Source organism: Oncorhynchus mykiss, chromosome 28 (genome assembly GCF_057628025.1).
Source record: "Oncorhynchus mykiss isolate SJ-2025 chromosome 28, ASM5762802v1, whole genome shotgun sequence".
In the NCBI taxonomy this organism is placed as follows: domain Eukaryota; kingdom Metazoa; phylum Chordata; class Actinopteri; order Salmoniformes; family Salmonidae; genus Oncorhynchus; species Oncorhynchus mykiss.
This window is the reverse complement of record NC_143049.1, coordinates 36,278,611-36,297,055: the sequence shown is the minus strand read 5'-3', so window position 1 is coordinate 36,297,055 and position 18,445 is coordinate 36,278,611. Positions and strand designations below refer to the sequence as shown.

Genomic DNA, 18,445 nt, shown 5'->3' with positions numbered 1-18,445 from the left:
CCAGGAGGTGGGATTTTTTTGATGTGGGTAGTTTTCAATTGAATGCCTATTGAGTTTCTAATGGGTTAGGATCCAGATTGCAGTTCCTATGGCTACCACTAGATGTCAACAGTCTTTAGACATTGGTTTAGACTTGTTTTCTGAAAAATGAAGAAGAATGAGACCTTGCTGTCAGTGGACTGAGGAAGCATGCAGTACTGGTTTGCGCGCGTGACAGAGTGCGCGCCCTTCGTTGTTTTTCATTTCTATTGAATACGCAATTGTCCGGTTGAAAATGTATTATTTAGACAATTGACAACGTGAGGATTAATTATGAACATCGTTTGACATGTTTCAACAAACTTTGCCGGTACTATTAGGATGTATTCGTCTGCATGTTTTGACCTCCTTTGAGCCATTGTATTACTGAACACAATGCGCCAACAAAACAGAGTTTTTGGGATATAAAGAGGGACTTTCTCGAACAAAACAAACCTTTATTGTGGAGCTGGGACTCTTGTGACTGCAACCAGATGAAGATGTTCAAAGGTAAGTGATTCATTTTATCGCTATTTATGACTTTTGTGACTCGTCTACTTGGTTGGAATATGTTTTTGTAAGTGGGGCGCTGTCCTCAGATAATCGCATGGTAGGCTTTCGCAGTAAATCCTATTTGAAATGTGACAAAGCGGCTGGATTAACAAGAAGTTCATCTTTAAGCCGATGTATAGCACTTGTATTTTTGTGAATGTTTATATTGACTATTTCTATATTTTGAATTTGGCGCTCTGCAATTTCACCGGATGTTGTCGAGGTGGGTTGCTAGCAGAACACCTACGCCAGAAAAGGTAAACATTAAAGCAACGCCCAAACAGGGACTTGAACCCTGGACCCTCAGATTAAAAGTCTGATGCTCTACCGACTGAGCTATCTGGGCTCTGCATCTGCTTATTTTTAGACACTTAACCTGCCGGGCAGAGGCACGTGCTGATGGTGGTGGCATTGTCAGATGGTTCATTTCCCCAGAGAATCAGGCCTCCATTCCAAATTATACACTCATTAAAATCTGAACTAGGCATCCTCTCCAAAGATGTTAAATCTCAATGACCTCGTGGCGCGTCTGACTCCAGATCAGAAGGTTGCGTGTTCAACTCACGTCGTGGTCATGGTTTTTATGTGTGCAATCTCTGCCGCCTTTACTCAGTGAATCAGCACAAGTACCAATGTGGCTTTACAGTACTAATCTCGCACAGAAACGAACAAACCAATGCTGCTTTTGATGAAAATTGTCTCCCACAAAAACCTGTCACACTGCAAAATCTTAAATGAAATCATGTGATTGTCAGTCTTCGAACAGGGAGTTTAATGTATGCTTGGGGGCAGTTTTTTGATGCCTGGATGAGAAACGTTCCCAAAGTAAACTGCCTGTTACTCAGGCCCAGAAACTAGGATATGCATATAAATGGTAGATTTGGATAGAACACACTCTACAGTTTCCAAAACTGTTAAAATAATGTCTCTGAGTATAACAGAACTGATATGGCAGGCAAAAACCTGAAGAAAAGTTATCCAGGAGGTGGGATTTTTTTGATGTGGGTAGTTTTCAATTGAATGCCTATTGAGTTTCTAATGGGTTAGGATCCAGATTGCAGTTCCTATGGCTACCACTAGATGTCAACAGTCTTTAGACATTGGTTTAGACTTGTTTTCTGAAAAATGAAGAAGAATGAGACCTTGCTGTCAGTGGACTGAGGAAGCATGCAGTACTGGTTTGCGCGCGTGACAGAGTGCGCGCCCTTCGTTGTTTTTCATTTCTATTGAATACGCAATTGTCCGGTTGAAAATGTATTATTTAGACAATTGACAACGTGAGGATTAATTATGAACATCGTTTGACATGTTTCAACAAACTTTGCCGGTACTATTAGGATGTATTCGTCTGCATGTTTTGACCTCCTTTGAGCCATTGTATTACTGAACACAATGCGCCAACAAAACAGAGTTTTTGGGATATAAAGAGGGACTTTCTCGAACAAAACAAACCTTTATTGTGGAGCTGGGACTCTTGTGACTGCAACCAGATGAAGATGTTCAAAGGTAAGTGATTCATTTTATCGCTATTTATGACTTTTGTGACTCGTCTACTTGGTTGGAATATGTTTTTGTAAGTGGGGCGCTGTCCTCAGATAATCGCATGGTAGGCTTTCGCAGTAAATCCTATTTGAAATGTGACAAAGCGGCTGGATTAACAAGAAGTTCATCTTTAAGCCGATGTATAGCACTTGTATTTTTGTGAATGTTTATATTGACTATTTCTATATTTTGAATTTGGCGCTCTGCAATTTCACCGGATGTTGTCGAGGTGGGTTGCTAGCAGAACACCTACGCCAGAAAAGGTAAACATTAAAGCAACGCCCAAACAGGGACTTGAACCCTGGACCCTCAGATTAAAAGTCTGATGCTCTACCGACTGAGCTATCTGGGCTCTGCAACTGCTTATTGTTAGACACTTAACCTGCCGGGCAGAGGCACGTGCTGATGGTGGTGGCATTGTCAGATGGTTCATTTCCCCAGAGAACCAGGCCTCCATTCCAAATTATACACTCATTAAAATCTGAACTAGGCATCCTCTCCAAAGATGTTAAATGTCAATGACCTCGTTGCGCAATGGTAGCGCGTCTGACTCCAGATCAGAAGGTTGCGTGTTCAACTCACGTCGTGGTCATGGTTTTTATGTGTGCAATCTCTGCCGCCTTTACTCAGTGAATCAGCACAAGTACCAATGTGGCTTTACAGTACTAATCTCGCACAGAAACGAACAAACCAATGCTGCTTTTGATGAAAATTGTCTCCCACAAAAACCTGTCACACTGCAAAATCTTAAATGAAATCATGTGATTGTCAGTCTTCGAACAGGGAGTTTAATGTATGCTTGGGGGCAGTTTTTTGATGCCTGGATGAGAAACGTTCCCAAAGTAAACTGCCTGTTACTCAGGCCCAGAAACTAGGATATGCATATAAATGGTAGATTTGGATAGAACACACTCTACAGTTTCCAAAACTGTTAAAATAATGTCTCTGAGTATAACAGAACTGATATGGCAGGCAAAAACCTGAAGAAAAGTTATCCAGGAGGTGGGATTTTTTTTGATGTGGGTAGTTTTCAATTGAATGCCTATTGAGTTTCTAATGGGTTAGGATCCAGATTGCAGTTCCTATGGCTACCACTAGATGTCAACATTCTTTAGACATTGGTTTAGACTTGTTTTCTGAAAAATGAAGAAGAATGAGACCTTGCTGTCAGTGGACTGAGGAAGCATGCAGTACTGGTTTGCGCGCGTGACAGAGTGCGCGCCCTTCGTTGTTTTTCATTTCTATTGAATACGCAATTGTCCGGTTGAAAATGTATTATTTAGACAATTGACAACGTGAGGATTAATTATGAACATCGTTTGACATGTTTCAACAAACTTTGCCGGTACTATTAGGATGTATTCGTCTGCATGTTTTGACCTCCTTTGAGCCATTGTATTACTGAACACAATGCGCCAACAAAACAGAGTTTTTGGGATATAAAGAGGGACTTTCTCGAACAAAACAAACCTTTATTGTGGAGCTGGGACTCTTGTGACTGCAACCAGATGAAGATGTTCAAAGGTAAGTGATTCATTTTATCGCTATTTATGACTTTTGTGACTCGTCTACTTGGTTGGAATATGTTTTTGTAAGTGGGGCGCTGTCCTCAGATAATCGCATGGTAGGCTTTCGCAGTAAATCCTATTTGAAATGTGACAAAGCGGCTGGATTAACAAGAAGTTCATCTTTAAGCCGATGTATAGCACTTGTATTTTTGTGAATGTTTATATTGACTATTTCTATATTTTGAATTTGGCGCTCTGCAATTTCACCGGATGTTGTCGAGGTGGGTTGCTAGCAGAACACCTACGCCAGAAAAGGTAAACATTAAAGCAACGCCCAAACAGGGACTTGAACCCTGGACCCTCAGATTAAAAGTCTGATGCTCTACCGACTGAGCTATCTGGGCTCTGCATCTGCTTATTGTTAGACACTTAACCTGCCGGGCAGAGGCACGTGCTGATGGTGGTGGCATTGTCAGATGGTTCATTTCCCCAGAGAACCAGGCCTCCATTCCAAATTATACACTCATTAAAATCTGAACTAGGCATCCTCTCCAAAGATGTTAAATGTCAATGACCTCGTTGCGCGTCTGACTCCAGATCAGAAGGTTGCGTGTTCAACTCACGTCGTGGTCATGGTTTTTATGTGTGCAATCTCTGCCGCCTTTACTCAGTGAATCAGCACAAGTACCAATGTGGCTTTACAGTACTAATCTCGCACAGAAACGAACAAACCGATGCTGCTTTTGATGAAAATTGTCTCTCACAAAAACCTGTCACACTGCAAAATCTTAAATTAAATCATGTGATTGTCAGTCTTCGAACAGGGAGTTTAATGTATGCTTGGGGGCAGTTTTTTGATGCCTGGATGAGAAACGTTCCCAAAGTAAACTGCCTGTTACTCAGGCCCAGAAACTAGGATATGCATATAAATGGTAGATTTGGATAGAACACACTCTACAGTTTCCAAAACTGTTAAAATAATGTCTCTGAGTATAACAGAACTGATATGGCAGGCAAAAACCTGAAGAAAAGTTATCCAGGAGGTGGGATTTTTTTTGATGTGGGTAGTTTTCAATTGAATGCCTATTGAGTTTCTAATGGGTTAGGATCCAGATTGCAGTTCCTATGGCTACCACTAGATGTCAACAGTCTTTAGACATTGGTTTAGACTTGTTTTCTGAAAAATGAAGAAGAATGAGACCTTGCTGTCAGTGGACTGAGGAAGCATGCAGTACTGGTTTGCGCGCGTGACAGAGTGCGCGCCCTTCGTTGTTTTTCATTTCTATTGAATACGCAATTGTCCGGTTGAAAATGTATTATTTAGACAATTGACAACGTGAGGATTAATTATGAACATCGTTTGACATGTTTCAACAAACTTTGCCGGTACTATTAGGATGTATTCGTCTGCATGTTTTGACCTCCTTTGAGCCATTGTATTACTGAACACAATGCGCCAACAAAACAGAGTTTTTGGGATATAAAGAGGGACTTTCTCGAACAAAACAAACCTTTATTGTGGAGCTGGGACTCTTGTGACTGCAACCAGATGAAGATGTTCAAAGGTAAGTGATTCATTTTATCGCTATTTATGACTTTTGTGACTCGTCTACTTGGTTGGAATATGTTTTTGTAAGTGGGGCGCTGTCCTCAGATAATCGCATGGTAGGCTTTCGCAGTAAATCCTATTTGAAATGTGACAAAGCGGCTGGATTAACAAGAAGTTCATCTTTAAGCCGATGTATAGCACTTGTATTTTTGTGAATGTTTATATTGACTATTTCTATATTTTGAATTTGGCGCTCTGCAATTTCACCGGATGTTGTCGAGGTGGGTTGCTAGCAGAACACCTACGCCAGAAAAGGTAAACATTAAAGCAACGCCCAAACAGGGACTTGAACCCTGGACCCTCAGATTAAAAGTCTGATGCTCTACCGACTGAGCTATCTGGGCTCTGCATCTGCTTATTGTTAGACACTTAACCTGCCGGGCAGAGGCACGTGCTGATGGTGGTGGCATTGTCAGATGGTTCATTTCCCCAGAGAACCAGGCCTCCATTCCAAATTATACACTCATTAAAATCTGAACTAGGCATCCTCTCCAAAGATGTTAAATGTCAATGACCTCGTTGCGCGTCTGACTCCAGATCAGAAGGTTGCGTGTTCAACTCACGTCGTGGTCATGGTTTTTATGTGTGCAATCTCTGCCGCCTTTACTCAGTGAATCAGCACAAGTACCAATGTGGCTTTACAGTACTAATCTCGCACAGAAACGAACAAACCGATGCTGCTTTTGATGAAAATTGTCTCTCACAAAAACCTGTCACACTGCAAAATCTTAAATGAAATCATGTGATTGTCAGTCTTCGAACAGGGAGTTTAATGTATGCTTGGGGGCAGTTTTTTGATGCCTGGATGAGAAACGTTCCCAAAGTAAACTGCCTGTTACTCAGGCCCAGAAACTAGGATATGCATATAAATGGTAGATTTGGATAGAACACACTCTACAGTTTCCAAAACTGTTAAAATAATGTCTCTGAGTATAACAGAACTGATATGGCAGGCAAAAACCTGAAGAAAAGTTATCCAGGAGGTGGGATTTTTTTTGATGTGGGTAGTTTTCAATTGAATGCCTATTGAGTTTCTAATGGGTTAGGATCCAGATTGCAGTTCCTATGGCTACCACTAGATGTCAACATTCTTTAGACATTGGTTTAGACTTGTTTTCTGAAAAATGAAGAAGAATGAGACCTTGCTGTCAGTGGACTGAGGAAGCATGCAGTACTGGTTTGCGCGCGTGACAGAGTGCGCGCCCTTCGTTGTTTTTCATTTCTATTGAATACGCAATTGTCCGGTTGAAAATGTATTATTTAGACAATTGACAACGTGAGGATTAATTATGAACATCGTTTGACATGTTTCAACAAACTTTGCCGGTACTATTAGGATGTATTCGTCTGCATGTTTTGACCTCCTTTGAGCCATTGTATTACTGAACACAATGCGCCAACAAAACAGAGTTTTTGGGATATAAAGAGGGACTTTCTCGAACAAAACAAACCTTTATTGTGGAGCTGGGACTCTTGTGACTGCAACCAGATGAAGATGTTCAAAGGTAAGTGATTCATTTTATCGCTATTTATGACTTTTGTGACTCGTCTACTTGGTTGGAATATGTTTTTGTAAGTGGGGCGCTGTCCTCAGATAATCGCATGGTAGGCTTTCGCAGTAAATCCTATTTGAAATGTGACAAAGCGGCTGGATTAACAAGAAGTTCATCTTTAAGCCGATGTATAGCACTTGTATTTTTGTGAATGTTTATATTGACTATTTCTATATTTTGAATTTGGCGCTCTGCAATTTCACCGGATGTTGTCGAGGTGGGTTGCTAGCAGAACACCTACGCCAGAAAAGGTAAACATTAAAGCAACGCCCAAACAGGGACTTGAACCCTGGACCCTCAGATTAAAAGTCTGATGCTCTACCGACTGAGCTATCTGGGCTCTGCATCTGCTTATTGTTAGACACTTAACCTGCCGGGCAGAGGCACGTGCTGATGGTGGTGGCATTGTCAGATGGTTCATTTCCCCAGAGAACCAGGCCTCCATTCCAAATTATACACTCATTAAAATCTGAACTAGGCATCCTCTCCAAAGATGTTAAATGTCAATGACCTCGTTGCGCAATGGTAGCGCGTCTGACTCCAGATCAGAAGGTTGCGTGTTCAACTCACGTCGTGGTCATGGTTTTTATGTGTGCAATCTCTGCCGCCTTTACTCAGTGAATCAGCACAAGTACCAATGTGGCGTTACAGTACTAATCTCGCACAGAAACGAACAAACCGATGCTGCTTTTGATGAAAATTGTCTCTCACAAAAACCTGTCACACTGCAAAATCTTAAATGAAATCATGTGATTGTCAGTCTTCGAACAGGGAGTTTAATGTATGCTTGGGGGCAGTTTTTTGATGCCTGGATGAGAAACGTTCCCAAAGTAAACTGCCTGTTACTCAGGCCCAGAAACTAGGATATGCATATAAATGGTAGATTTGGATAGAACACACTCTACAGTTTCCAAAACTGTTAAAATAATGTCTCTGAGTATAACAGAACTGATATGGCAGGCAAAAACCTGAAGAAAAGTTATCCAGGAGGTGGGATTTTTTTGATGTGGGTAGTTTTCAATTGAATGCCTATTGAGTTTCTAATGGGTTAGGATCCAGATTGCAGTTCCTATGGCTACCACTAGATGTCAACAGTCTTTAGACATTGGTTTAGACTTGTTTTCTGAAAAATGAAGAAGAATGAGACCTTGCTGTCAGTGGACTGAGGAAGCATGCAGTACTGGTTTGCGCGCGTGACAGAGTGCGCGCCCTTCGTTGTTTTTCATTTCTATTGAATACGCAATTGTCCGGTTGAAAATGTATTATTTAGACAATTGACAACGTGAGGATTAATTATGAACATCGTTTGACATGTTTCAACAAACTTTGCCGGTACTATTAGGATGTATTCGTCTGCATGTTTTGACCTCCTTTGAGCCATTGTATTACTGAACACAATGCGCCAACAAAACAGAGTTTTTGGGATATAAAGAGGGACTTTCTCGAACAAAACAAACCTTTATTGTGGAGCTGGGACTCTTGTGACTGCAACCAGATGAAGATGTTCAAAGGTAAGTGATTCATTTTATCGCTATTTATGACTTTTGTGACTCGTCTACTTGGTTGGAATATGTTTTTGTAAGTGGGGCGCTGTCCTCAGATAATCGCATGGTAGGCTTTCGCAGTAAATCCTATTTGAAATGTGACAAAGCGGCTGGATTAACAAGAAGTTCATCTTTAAGCCGATGTATAGCACTTGTATTTTTGTGAATGTTTATATTGACTATTTCTATATTTTGAATTTGGCGCTCTGCAATTTCACCGGATGTTGTCGAGGTGGGTTGCTAGCAGAACACCTACGCCAGAAAAGGTAAACATTAAAGCAACGCCCAAACAGGGACTTGAACCCTGGACCCTCAGATTAAAAGTCTGATGCTCTACCGACTGAGCTATCTGGGCTCTGCATCTGCTTATTTTTAGACACTTAACCTGCCGGGCAGAGGCACGTGCTGATGGTGGTGGCATTGTCAGATGGTTCATTTCCCCAGAGAACCAGGCCTCCATTCCAAATTATACACTCATTAAAATCTGAACTAGGCATCCTCTCCAAAGATGTTAAATGTCAATGACCTCGTTGCGCAATGGTAGCGCGTCTGACTCCAGATCAGAAGGTTGCGTGTTCAACTCACGTCGTGGTCATGGTTTTTATGTGTGCAATCTCTGCCGCCTTTACTCAGTGAATCAGCACAAGTACCAATGTGGCGTTACAGTACTAATCTCGCACAGAAACGAACAAACCGATGCTGCTTTTGATGAAAATTGTCTCTCACAAAAACCTGTCACACTGCAAAATCTTAAATGAAATCATGTGATTGTCAGTCTTCGAACAGGGAGTTTAATGTATGCTTGGGGGCAGTTTTTTGATGCCTGGATGAGAAACGTTCCCAAAGTAAACTGCCTGTTACTCAGGCCCAGAAACTAGGATATGCATATAAATGGTAGATTTGGATAGAACACACTCTACAGTTTCCAAAACTGTTAAAATAATGTCTCTGAGTATAACAGAACTGATATGGCAGGCAAAAACCTGAAGAAAAGTTATCCAGGAGGTGGGATTTTTTTGATGTGGGTAGTTTTCAATTGAATGCCTATTGAGTTTCTAATGGGTTAGGATCCAGATTGCAGTTCCTATGGCTACCACTAGATGTCAACAGTCTTTAGACATTGGTTTAGACTTGTTTTCTGAAAAATGAAGAAGAATGAGACCTTGCTGTCAGTGGACTGAGGAAGCATGCAGTACTGGTTTGCGCGCGTGACAGAGTGCGCGCCCTTCGTTGTTTTTCATTTCTATTGAATACGCAATTGTCCGGTTGAAAATGTATTATTTAGACAATTGACAACGTGAGGATTAATTATGAACATCGTTTGACATGTTTCAACAAACTTTGCCGGTACTATTAGGATGTATTCGTCTGCATGTTTTGACCTCCTTTGAGCCATTGTATTACTGAACACAATGCGCCAACAAAACAGAGTTTTTGGGATATAAAGAGGGACTTTCTCGAACAAAACAAACCTTTATTGTGGAGCTGGGACTCTTGTGACTGCAACCAGATGAAGATGTTCAAAGGTAAGTGATTCATTTTATCGCTATTTATGACTTTTGTGACTCGTCTACTTGGTTGGAATATGTTTTTGTAAGTGGGGCGCTGTCCTCAGATAATCGCATGGTAGGCTTTCGCAGTAAATCCTATTTGAAATGTGACAAAGCGGCTGGATTAACAAGAAGTTCATCTTTAAGCCGATGTATAGCACTTGTATTTTTGTGAATGTTTATATTGACTATTTCTATATTTTGAATTTGGCGCTCTGCAATTTCACCGGATGTTGTCGAGGTGGGTTGCTAGCAGAACACCTACGCCAGAAAAGGTAAACATTAAAGCAACGCCCAAACAGGGACTTGAACCCTGGACCCTCAGATTAAAAGTCTGATGCTCTACCGACTGAGCTATCTGGGCTCTGCATCTGCTTATTGTTAGACACTTAACCTGCCGGGCAGAGGCACGTGCTGATGGTGGTGGCATTGTCAGATGGTTCATTTCCCCAGAGAACCAGGCCTCCATTCCAAATTATACACTCATTAAAATCTGAACTAGGCATCCTCTCCAAAGATGTTAAATGTCAATGACCTCGTTGCGCGTCTGACTCCAGATCAGAAGGTTGCGTGTTCAACTCACGTCGTGGTCATGGTTTTTATGTGTGCAATCTCTGCCGCCTTTACTCAGTGAATCAGCACAAGTACCAATGTGGCTTTACAGTACTAATCTCGCACAGAAACGAACAAACCGATGCTGCTTTTGATGAAAATTGTCTCTCACAAAAACCTGTCACACTGCAAAATCTTAAATGAAATCATGTGATTGTCAGTCTTCGAACAGGGAGTTTAATGTATGCTTGGGGGCAGTTTTTTGATGCCTGGATGAGAAACGTTCCCAAAGTAAACTGCCTGTTACTCAGGCCCAGAAACTAGGATATGCATATAAATGGTAGATTTGGATAGAACACACTCTACAGTTTCCAAAACTGTTAAAATAATGTCTCTGAGTATAACAGAACTGATATGGCAGGCAAAAACCTGAAGAAAAGTTATCCAGGAGGTGGGATTTTTTTTGATGTGGGTAGTTTTCAATTGAATGCCTATTGAGTTTCTAATGGGTTAGGATCCAGATTGCAGTTCCTATGGCTACCACTAGATGTCAACATTCTTTAGACATTGGTTTAGACTTGTTTTCTGAAAAATGAAGAAGAATGAGACCTTGCTGTCAGTGGACTGAGGAAGCATGCAGTACTGGTTTGCGCGCGTGACAGAGTGCGCGCCCTTCGTTGTTTTTCATTTCTATTGAATACGCAATTGTCCGGTTGAAAATGTATTATTTAGACAATTGACAACGTGAGGATTAATTATGAACATCGTTTGACATGTTTCAACAAACTTTGCCGGTACTATTAGGATGTATTCGTCTGCATGTTTTGACCTCCTTTGAGCCATTGTATTACTGAACACAATGCGCCAACAAAACAGAGTTTTTGGGATATAAAGAGGGACTTTCTCGAACAAAACAAACCTTTATTGTGGAGCTGGGACTCTTGTGACTGCAACCAGATGAAGATGTTCAAAGGTAAGTGATTCATTTTATCGCTATTTATGACTTTTGTGACTCGTCTACTTGGTTGGAATATGTTTTTGTAAGTGGGGCGCTGTCCTCAGATAATCGCATGGTAGGCTTTCGCAGTAAATCCTATTTGAAATGTGACAAAGCGGCTGGATTAACAAGAAGTTCATCTTTAAGCCGATGTATAGCACTTGTATTTTTGTGAATGTTTATATTGACTATTTCTATATTTTGAATTTGGCGCTCTGCAATTTCACCGGATGTTGTCGAGGTGGGTTGCTAGCAGAACACCTACGCCAGAAAAGGTAAACATTAAAGCAACGCCCAAACAGGGACTTGAACCCTGGACCCTCAGATTAAAAGTCTGATGCTCTACCGACTGAGCTATCTGGGCTCTGCATCTGCTTATTGTTAGACACTTAACCTGCCGGGCAGAGGCACGTGCTGATGGTGGTGGCATTGTCAGATGGTTCATTTCCCCAGAGAACCAGGCCTCCATTCCAAATTATACACTCATTAAAATCTGAACTAGGCATCCTCTCCAAAGATGTTAAATGTCAATGACCTCGTTGCGCGTCTGACTCCAGATCAGAAGGTTGCGTGTTCAACTCACGTCGTGGTCATGGTTTTTATGTGTGCAATCTCTGCCGCCTTTACTCAGTGAATCAGCACAAGTACCAATGTGGCTTTACAGTACTAATCTCGCACAGAAACGAACAAACCGATGCTGCTTTTGATGAAAATTGTCTCTCACAAAAACCTGTCACACTGCAAAATCTTAAATGAAATCATGTGATTGTCAGTCTTCGAACAGGGAGTTTAATGTATGCTTGGGGGCAGTTTTTTGATGCCTGGATGAGAAACGTTCCCAAAGTAAACTGCCTGTTACTCAGGCCCAGAAACTAGGATATGCATATAAATGGTAGATTTGGATAGAACACACAGTTTCCAAAACTGTTAAAATAATGTCTCTGAGTATAACAGAACTGATATGGCAGGCAAAAACCTGAAGAAAAGTTATCCAGGAGGTGGGATTTTTTTTGATGTGGGTAGTTTTCAATTGAATGCCTATTGAGTTTCTAATGGGTTAGGATCCAGATTGCAGTTCCTATGGCTACCACTAGATGTCAACATTCTTTAGACATTGGTTTAGACTTGTTTTCTGAAAAATGAAGAAGAATGAGACCTTGCTGTCAGTGGACTGAGGAAGCATGCAGTACTGGTTTGCGCGCGTGACAGAGTGCGCGCCCTTCGTTGTTTTTCATTTCTATTGAATACGCAATTGTCCGGTTGAAAATGTATTATTTAGACAATTGACAACGTGAGGATTAATTATGAACATCGTTTGACATGTTTCAACAAACTTTGCCGGTACTATTAGGATGTATTCGTCTGCATGTTTTGACCTCCTTTGAGCCATTGTATTACTGAACACAATGCGCCAACAAAACAGAGTTTTTGGGATATAAAGAGGGACTTTCTCGAACAAAACAAACCTTTATTGTGGAGCTGGGACTCTTGTGACTGCAACCAGATGAAGATGTTCAAAGGTAAGTGATTCATTTTATCGCTATTTATGACTTTTGTGACTCGTCTACTTGGTTGGAATATGTTTTTGTAAGTGGGGCGCTGTCCTCAGATAATCGCATGGTAGGCTTTCGCAGTAAATCCTATTTGAAATGTGACAAAGCGGCTGGATTAACAAGAAGTTCATCTTTAAGCCGATGTATAGCACTTGTATTTTTGTGAATGTTTATATTGACTATTTCTATATTTTGAATTTGGCGCTCTGCAATTTCACCGGATGTTGTCGAGGTGGGTTGCTAGCAGAACACCTACGCCAGAAAAGGTAAACATTAAAGCAACGCCCAAACAGGGACTTGAACCCTGGACCCTCAGATTAAAAGTCTGATGCTCTACCGACTGAGCTATCTGGGCTCTGCATCTGCTTATTGTTAGACACTTAACCTGCCGGGCAGAGGCACGTGCTGATGGTGGTGGCATTGTCAGATGGTTCATTTCCCCAGAGAACCAGGCCTCCATTCCAAATTATACACTCATTAAAATCTGAACTAGGCATCCTCTCCAAAGATGTTAAATGTCAATGACCTCGTTGCGCGTCTGACTCCAGATCAGAAGGTTGCGTGTTCAACTCACGTCGTGGTCATGGTTTTTATGTGTGCAATCTCTGCCGCCTTTACTCAGTGAATCAGCACAAGTACCAATGTGGCTTTACAGTACTAATCTCGCACAGAAACGAACAAACCGATGCTGCTTTTGATGAAAATTGTCTCTCACAAAAACCTGTCACACTGCAAAATCTTAAATGAAATCATGTGATTGTCAGTCTTCGAACAGGGAGTTTAATGTATGCTTGGGGGCAGTTTTTTGATGCCTGGATGAGAAACGTTCCCAAAGTAAACTGCCTGTTACTCAGGCCCAGAAACTAGGATATGCATATAAATGGTAGATTTGGATAGAACACACTCTACAGTTTCCAAAACTGTTAAAATAATGTCTCTGAGTATAACAGAACTGATATGGCAGGCAAAAACCTGAAGAAAAGTTATCCAGGAGGTGGGATTTTTTTTGATGTGGGTAGTTTTCAATTGAATGCCTATTGAGTTTCTAATGGGTTAGGATCCAGATTGCAGTTCCTATGGCTACCACTAGATGTCAACATTCTTTAGACATTGGTTTAGACTTGTTTTCTGAAAAATGAAGAAGAATGAGACCTTGCTGTCAGTGGACTGAGGAAGCATGCAGTACTGGTTTGCGCGCGTGACAGAGTGCGCGCCCTTCGTTGTTTTTCATTTCTATTGAATACGCAATTGTCCGGTTGAAAATGTATTATTTAGACAATTGACAACGTGAGGATTAATTATGAACATCGTTTGACATGTTTCAACAAACTTTGCCGGTACTATTAGGATGTATTCGTCTGCATGTTTTGACCTCCTTTGAGCCATTGTATTACTGAACACAATGCGCCAACAAAACAGAGTTTTTGGGATATAAAGAGGGACTTTCTCGAACAAAACAAACCTTTATTGTGGAGCTGGGACTCTTGTGACTGCAACCAGATGAAGATGTTCAAAGGTAAGTGATTCATTTTATCGCTATTTATGACTTTTGTGACTCGTCTACTTGGTTGGAATATGTTTTTGTAAGTGGGGCGCTGTCCTCAGATAATCGCATGGTAGGCTTTCGCAGTAAATCCTATTTGAAATGTGACAAAGCGGCTGGATTAACAAGAAGTTCATCTTTAAGCCGATGTATAGCACTTGTATTTTTGTGAATGTTTATATTGACTATTTCTATATTTTGAATTTGGCGCTCTGCAATTTCACCGGATGTTGTCGAGGTGGGTTGCTAGCAGAACACCTACGCCAGAAAAGGTAAACATTAAAGCAACGCCCAAACAGGGACTTGAACCCTGGACCCTCAGATTAAAAGTCTGATGCTCTACCGACTGAGCTATCTGGGCTCTGCATCTGCTTATTGTTAGACACTTAACCTGCCGGGCAGAGGCACGTGCTGATGGTGGTGGCATTGTCAGATGGTTCATTTCCCCAGAGAACCAGGCCTCCATTCCAAATTATACACTCATTAAAATCTGAACTAGGCATCCTCTCCAAAGATGTTAAATGTCAATGACCTCGTTGCGCGTCTGACTCCAGATCAGAAGGTTGCGTGTTCAACTCACGTCGTGGTCGTGGTTTTTATGTGTGCAATCTCTGCCGCCTTTACTCAGTGAATCAGCACAAGTACCAATGTGGCTTTACAGTACTAATCTCGCACAGAAACGAACAAACCGATGCTGCTTTTGATGAAAATTGTCTCTCACAAAAACCTGTCACACTGCAAAATCTTAAATGAAATCATGTGATTGTCAGTCTTCGAACAGGGAGTTTAATGTATGCTTGGGGGCAGTTTTTTGATGCCTGGATGAGAAACGTTCCCAAAGTAAACTGCCTGTTACTCAGGCCCAGAAACTAGGATATGCATATAAATGGTAGATTTGGATAGAACACACAGTTTCCAAAACTGTTAAAATAATGTCTCTGAGTATAACAGAACTGATATGGCAGGCAAAAACCTGAAGAAAAGTTATCCAGGAGGTGGGATTTTTTTTGATGTGGGTAGTTTTCAATTGAATGCCTATTGAGTTTCTAATGGGTTAGGATCCAGATTGCAGTTCCTATGGCTACCACTAGATGTCAACATTCTTTAGACATTGGTTTAGACTTGTTTTCTGAAAAATGAAGAAGAATGAGACCTTGCTGTCAGTGGACTGAGGAAGCATGCAGTACTGGTTTGCGCGCGTGACAGAGTGCGCGCCCTTCGTTGTTTTTCATTTCTATTGAATACGCAATTGTCCGGTTGAAAATGTATTATTTAGACAATTGACAACGTGAGGATTAATTATGAACATCGTTTGACATGTTTCAACAAACTTTGCCGGTACTATTAGGATGTATTCGTCTGCATGTTTTGACCTCCTTTGAGCCATTGTATTACTGAACACAATGCGCCAACAAAACAGAGTTTTTGGGATATAAAGAGGGACTTTCTCGAACAAAACAAACCTTTATTGTGGAGCTGGGACTCTTGTGACTGCAACCAGATGAAGATGTTCAAAGGTAAGTGATTCATTTTATCGCTATTTATGACTTTTGTGACTCGTCTACTTGGTTGGAATATGTTTTTGTAAGTGGGGCGCTGTCCTCAGATAATCGCATGGTAGGCTTTCGCAGTAAATCCTATTTGAAATGTGACAAAGCGGCTGGATTAACAAGAAGTTCATCTTTAAGCCGATGTATAGCACTTGTATTTTTGTGAATGTTTATATTGACTATTTCTATATTTTGAATTTGGCGCTCTGCAATTTCACCGGATGTTGTCGAGGTGGGTTGCTAGCAGAACACCTACGCCAGAAAAGGTAAACATTAAAGCAACGCCCAAACAGGGACTTGAACCCTGGACCCTCAGATTAAAAGTCTGATGCTCTACCGACTGAGCTATCTGGGCTCTGCATCTGCTTATTGTTAGACACTTAACCTGCCGGGCAGAGGCACGTGCTGATGGTGGTGGCATTGTCAGATGGTTCATTTCCCCAGAGAACCAGGCCTCCATTCCAAATTATACACTCATTAAAATCTGAACTAGGCATCCTCTCCAAAGATGTTAAATGTCAATGACCTCGTTGCGCGTCTGACTCCAGATCAGAAGGTTGCGTGTTCAACTCACGTCGTGGTCATGGTTTTTATGTGTGCAATCTCTGCCGCCTTTACTCAGTGAATCAGCACAAGTACCAATGTGGCTTTACAGTACTAATCTCGCACAGAAACGAACAAACCGATGCTGCTTTTGATGAAAATTGTCTCTCACAAAAACCTGTCACACTGCAAAATCTTAAATGAAATCATGTGATTGTCAGTCTTCGAACAGGGAGTTTAATGTATGCTTGGGGGCAGTTTTTTGATGCCTGGATGAGAAACGTTCCCAAAGTAAACTGCCTGTTACTCAGGCCCAGAAACTAGGATATGCATATAAATGGTAGATTTGGATAGAACACACTCTACAGTTTCCAAAACTGTTAAAATAATGTCTCTGAGTATAACAGAACTGATATGGCAGGCAAAAACCTGAAGAAAAGTTATCCAGGAGGTGGGATTTTTTTTGATGTGGGTAGTTTTCAATTGAATGCCTATTGAGTTTCTAATGGGTTAGGATCCAGATTGCAGTTCCTATGGCTACCACTAGATGTCAACATTCTTTAGACATTGGTTTAGACTTGTTTTCTGAAAAATGAAGAAGAATGAGACCTTGCTGTCAGTGGACTGAGGAAGCATGCAGTACTGGTTTGCGCGCGTGACAGAGTGCGCGCCCTTCGTTGTTTTTCATTTCTATTGAATACGCAATTGTCCGGTTGAAAATGTATTATTTAGACAATTGACAACGTGAGGATTAATTATGAACATCGTTTGACATGTTTCAACAAACTTTGCCGGTACTATTAGGATGTATTCGTCTGCATGTTTTGACCTCCTTTGAGCCATTGTATTACTGAACACAATGCGCCAACAAAACAGAGTTTTTGGGATATAAAGAGGGACTTTCTCGAACAAAACAAACCTTTATTGTGGAGCTGGGACTCTTGTGACTGCAACCAGATGAAGATGTTCAAAGGTAAGTGATTCATTTTATCGCTATTTATGACTTTTGTGACTCGTCTACTTGGTTGGAATATGTTTTTGTAAGTGGGGCGCTGTCCTCAGATAATCGCATGGTAGGCTTTCGCAGTAAATCCTATTTGAAATGTGACAAAGCGGCTGGATTAACAAGAAGTTCATCTTTAAGCCGATGTATAGCACTTGTATTTTTGTGAATGTTTATATTGACTATTTCTATATTTTGAATTTGGCGCTCTGCAATTTCACCGGATGTTGTCGAGGTGGGTTGCTAGCAGAACACCTACGCCAGAAAAGGTAAACATTAAAGCAACGCCCAAACAGGGACTTGAACCCTGGACCCTCAGATTAAAAGTCTGATGCTCTACCGACTGAGCTATCTGGGCTCTGCATCTGCTTATTGTTAGACACTTAACCTGCCGGGCAGAGGCACGTGCTGATGGTGGTGGCATTGTCAGATGGTTCATTTCCCCAGAGAACCAGGCCTCCATTCCAAATTATACACTCATTAAAATCTGAACTAGGCATCCTCTCCAAAGATGTTAAATGTCAATGACCTCGTTGCGCGTCTGACTCCAGATCAGAAGGTTGCGTGTTCAACTCACGTCGTGGTCATGGTTTTTATGTGTGCAATCTCTGCCGCCTTTACTCAGTGAATCAGCACAAGTACCAATGTGGCTTTACAGTACTAATCTCGCACAGAAACGAACAAACCGATGCTGCTTTTGATGAAAATTGTCTCTCACAAAAACCTGTCACACTGCAAAATCTTAAATGAAATCATGTGATTGTCAGTCTTCGAACAGGGAGTTTAATGTATGCTTGGGGGCAGTTTTTTGATGCCTGGATGAGAAAC

At 41.3% G+C, this 18,445-nt stretch overlaps 12 non-coding genes across 12 annotated transcripts; all 12 read right to left on the bottom strand.

Annotated features, from left to right (window-relative positions):
- Nucleotides 1-843: 843 nt before the first annotated feature.
- Nucleotides 844-916, bottom strand: trnak-uuu (transfer RNA lysine (anticodon UUU)). Its single transcript has one exon. It is a non-coding gene; the product is annotated as a tRNA-Lys (tRNA).
- A 1,475-nt stretch (nucleotides 917-2,391) lies between these two features.
- Nucleotides 2,392-2,464, bottom strand: trnak-uuu (transfer RNA lysine (anticodon UUU)). Its single transcript has one exon. It is a non-coding gene; the product is annotated as a tRNA-Lys (tRNA).
- Nucleotides 2,465-3,951: 1,487 nt separating this feature from the next.
- On the bottom strand, nucleotides 3,952-4,024 carry trnak-uuu (transfer RNA lysine (anticodon UUU)). Its single transcript has one exon. It is a non-coding gene; the product is annotated as a tRNA-Lys (tRNA).
- Nucleotides 4,025-5,500: 1,476 nt separating this feature from the next.
- Nucleotides 5,501-5,573, bottom strand: trnak-uuu (transfer RNA lysine (anticodon UUU)). The gene has a single exon. It is a non-coding gene; the product is annotated as a tRNA-Lys (tRNA).
- A 1,476-nt stretch (nucleotides 5,574-7,049) lies between these two features.
- trnak-uuu (transfer RNA lysine (anticodon UUU)) lies at nucleotides 7,050-7,122 on the bottom strand. Its single transcript has one exon. It is a non-coding gene; the product is annotated as a tRNA-Lys (tRNA).
- Nucleotides 7,123-8,608: 1,486 nt separating this feature from the next.
- On the bottom strand, nucleotides 8,609-8,681 carry trnak-uuu (transfer RNA lysine (anticodon UUU)). The gene has a single exon. It is a non-coding gene; the product is annotated as a tRNA-Lys (tRNA).
- Nucleotides 8,682-10,167: 1,486 nt separating this feature from the next.
- On the bottom strand, nucleotides 10,168-10,240 carry trnak-uuu (transfer RNA lysine (anticodon UUU)). The gene has a single exon. It is a non-coding gene; the product is annotated as a tRNA-Lys (tRNA).
- Nucleotides 10,241-11,716: 1,476 nt separating this feature from the next.
- trnak-uuu (transfer RNA lysine (anticodon UUU)) lies at nucleotides 11,717-11,789 on the bottom strand. Its single transcript has one exon. It is a non-coding gene; the product is annotated as a tRNA-Lys (tRNA).
- A 1,471-nt stretch (nucleotides 11,790-13,260) lies between these two features.
- On the bottom strand, nucleotides 13,261-13,333 carry trnak-uuu (transfer RNA lysine (anticodon UUU)). The gene has a single exon. It is a non-coding gene; the product is annotated as a tRNA-Lys (tRNA).
- Nucleotides 13,334-14,809: 1,476 nt separating this feature from the next.
- trnak-uuu (transfer RNA lysine (anticodon UUU)) lies at nucleotides 14,810-14,882 on the bottom strand. The gene has a single exon. It is a non-coding gene; the product is annotated as a tRNA-Lys (tRNA).
- A 1,471-nt stretch (nucleotides 14,883-16,353) lies between these two features.
- On the bottom strand, nucleotides 16,354-16,426 carry trnak-uuu (transfer RNA lysine (anticodon UUU)). Its single transcript has one exon. It is a non-coding gene; the product is annotated as a tRNA-Lys (tRNA).
- A 1,476-nt stretch (nucleotides 16,427-17,902) lies between these two features.
- trnak-uuu (transfer RNA lysine (anticodon UUU)) lies at nucleotides 17,903-17,975 on the bottom strand. The gene has a single exon. It is a non-coding gene; the product is annotated as a tRNA-Lys (tRNA).
- Nucleotides 17,976-18,445: the final 470 nt, after the last annotated feature.